The following is a 3,784-nucleotide window of genomic DNA, read 5'->3' as shown; positions in this document are numbered from 1 at the left end:
CCCACATGCCCCAGATGGAATGGGAGAGGCACAGAAGGGTCTGGAAAGAAAGACAGTTAATTCATATTTATTAAGCCCCTAGGATGAGTCATATGCTTTAAACTTGATCCTCACAAGCCTACAACATAGTTTTGTTGATTTCCTTCTACATGTGAGAAAACTGAGACTCGGGGAGGTTGTCTTACCCTGAGTCACACAACTAATAAACAGCAGATCAAGGATTTAAGCCCAGATCTCCCAGGTCTGTCTTTTTGATGCCCTTGAGAACATTCTGAAAGGAAAAGAGGCCCAGTTATTGGCTTGCTAAAGATGGAAGAACCAGATCTGCCAATGCATTTCCTCTTAACTGTATTTCTGCAATGTAGTTAATAGATCATCTGCAAATTATTCAAAATCCATAATCAGAGTCAGAACTAAAACTTTAACATTCCCAGAGGTTTTGCAAGGGTTCCTGATTCCCTCAGCACTTCAGGGGAAAGTAAAAATCAGAAATCCCGTGCAGAAAGCATATTGGTTTAGGGCTGTTATTATTGGGATAGTAACTTCCTTTGTTGCTCCAACAGAATGAAATATGAACTCTCCATTTCCTTTGCCTTTAAATTCAGGATACAAAACACAAAATACTAAACATATAACAAGGATGCAAATGTCTTTAATTTGGGGGACTTCCCTGGCAATCCAGTGATTAAGACTCTGAGCTCATAATGCAGGGGAGCCCAGGTTTGATGCTTGGTCAGGGAACTAGAAAAAATGCCTCAACTAAAGATCCCATGTGCTGTTACTAAGACCCAATATAGTCAAACAAATAAACAATTTAAAAAAAGAAGAAGAAATGAGAGGGACAAATGCAAGAGATAAACTTGGGAGAGTTAAAGAAGAGAGGGAAGGTGGTGGGAAAGAAAGAGGAAATGCCAGACTTGGAGACAAAGTTTCAGCCTACTATGAAGCAGTTTCAAGCATGACATTGCACTTGGCCGTGCCTTTCGCAATGTGCCCACCTATTTCTCCTTTAAAGGATCTCTACCCAGCAGTGCATCCTACAGGGAAGAAAATTATTCTCAGAACAAATGTAAACACACCCTGAGAAATGGATGAAATAAAATATGGGGCCAGAATTTCCCTGTCTATTAATTTGAGGACATTGGTAGAAAATCATTTCAGTGCATTTTCAAGACACTTCCTGGGAGACCAAAGCAACAAACTGTTCCCCCTGAGACCCTTTTAATCTCTATGACGTTGAAAGCATCTCCAACAAAATCACTTCTTAGGTCAAGAAGAGACTGAAGAGACATAGCTGAAATCAATGGATTTTTCTCAAATCCAGCAGGTTCTCCCCATGAGCTGAGAGAACTGGCCGTACTGGCTGACTATGGAGCCCCCTTCTGAGTCTTTAGGCGTTTATTTTTTTCCTCCAGGAGCCCAGGCTCTTGCAGCTGTCTGTGAAATGTAACCAGAAGGACATGCTGGAGACCAGGGAAGGTACATAAATCTGGTCTAACACCAGAACCGGTTCTGATCCACCAGACCTAAACGGCCAAGGTGTGACAACGCTTGAGAAAGTCCCCTTGACCTTCCAGGTCCCTCCAACTCCTCCCCCAAGTCCTCGGGCAGTCGGTCAAGACCAGCTTGGGTCCCTGAGATAAGAGGGTCAGGAACGGTAAAGACCTGGAATTCCCCTTACTGTTCCAAGGCCCTCCCCACCTAGGTGAGGAGGAAGAACCTAAGATGTGTGTGTACTCAACTCCCACCATGGACGGACCCCAGGAAACACCACCATCTAGGATGTGTCAAAGATAAGAGAATCTTGGGACTTCTTAACCAAGAATCTACCTGTCAATGCAGGAGGCATGGGTTCAATCGCTGGTCCAGGAAGATCTTGCATGCCACAGGCAACTAAGCCTGCTGGCAACTAAGCCAGCACTCGAGAGCCTGAGCTCCACAATAAGAGAAGCCACCACAATGAGAAGCTCACACACCACAACAAAGAATAGCCCCACTCACTGCAACTAGAGAAAGCCCGCATGCATCAGTGATGATCCAGCACAGCCAATATATATATATATGTACAGAAAGAATATTTAGATCACAGTCTTTCATTTTGTTACCACCTCCCCCCAAAAGAAAACAACTGAACAAGAAACGTACTAATGCAATATCAAATACAGCTATGACAAAATAGATGAAAAGAGAAAGTCCCCCATGATCCACCACTCCCATTCCTTCCTTTTCCCCCCAGAAGTAACTCTTCATCAGAACTTGGTGTGCTAGCCTTCTAGATCATTTTTATGCATTTGTCTATATGTCCCGATACCTAAGTAGATTTAGGGATAATTTTACTTGGGCAAATAGACTGAGCTATATATACAGTTCTGTCGCTGGTTTTGATATTCAACAAGGTATCTCTCCTTGTTTTCTCATATTTCCATGTCAGCACATAAAATTCCCCTTCGTTATCTTTATTTGCTACGATAGTTTGATAGATAATTAGATCGTTGACAATTTTTCCTTATTACAAGCTTGGTTGCAATAAACACTCCTAGTTCTTAGATCTCTGCACGAGAGCTTCAGGGTTTCTGCAGGATCAACAGATATCTCAAAGGGAAATTGCTGAAGTGATTTTCCACTTAGGGAAACTGAGGTGCAGAGATGGAGCTTATTGAGTTTACATAACATGTTAGGGGCAGAACTGGGATGAGATGTGAAGGGTTCCAGGTGCCTGGTCAGCCTCCCCCTGACTCCATCCTCACTGGGACTGTGAACCTAGACACAACTAATCCACTCCCAAGGGCTGTGGGATTTCAGACTCCATATTGAGCAGACCAGAACAAAAGTTCAGAGGCAAAGTAGAGTGTAGCAATTTTAGCATCAGGAGGAAAAAGATGAGGTGGTCAGAAAGGTGTCCAGCAGAGGATAAGGGGAGGAGCATTGAGCTTAGAATTTAAATCCTCCAGTTCTAGTCCTGGCTCCCCACTCCCCGACCTCCCCCCGCTAACCTGAGTCATTTCACATGACTGAACCTCTGGGGTTTTTGCTTCAAAACAGATGAAATTTCTACCTTCTAGGTTTATTGTGAGAGCAGAACCAAGGGTCGGTTGACAACATGATAAGATTGCCGAGCTTGAGTTCAGCTGTGTGACGTTGTTTGAGCCTCACAAGTCTATGCGATCAGTCCCACTTTTGTCCCCATTTTACAATGGGGACAACCTTCAGGGAAGGCAACTGAAGCACATGAGTAAATCCTTGCCCAAGGTCACCCAACTAGCAAATGACAGGCCCAGGTGCTGAAGCCAGGCCACTTGGCTCTAGAGCTCAAACTCCCAGCCCTACGAGAGGTGCTTGCAGCTCATGGGTGCCCCAACGTGGGCACGGAGTCCCCCAGAGTAGGCCCAGAGTAAAGACCAAGTGCAATGTGCGCGGCCTCGGGGGTTCTGCAGCCCAGCCTGCCACGTGGGCCTCTCCCCACGGCTGTCCTGTGTCATAATTAACCAGCCCCGCAGAGGCTGCCTGTACCTGGGGCTGGCGGGGCCCTAATGGAGGCGCGCTGGCCATAATTGCCTCCATCCATCACCCTGGCCCTTGGAAGCGGGGACAGAGTCTGGCTGGAGATTTAAACAAGCTGTTTCTCTGCAGAAACAAGGGGCCAATGACACAGCCCGGCTTGTGGGGAGTTTGAATATGCAGTGCAGATCAAAGGACCAGGCAGTCTTTCTGGTCATAAAAGAAGGGGAGAGAGGAGGAAGAGAAGAAATGGAGGGAGAGAGACAAAGATGAGAAAAATCAAAGA

This window comes from Muntiacus reevesi, chromosome 2, assembly GCF_963930625.1.
Source record: "Muntiacus reevesi chromosome 2, mMunRee1.1, whole genome shotgun sequence".
Lineage (NCBI taxonomy): Eukaryota > Metazoa > Chordata > Mammalia > Artiodactyla > Cervidae > Muntiacus > Muntiacus reevesi.
This window is presented reverse-complemented; position numbering follows the sequence as displayed.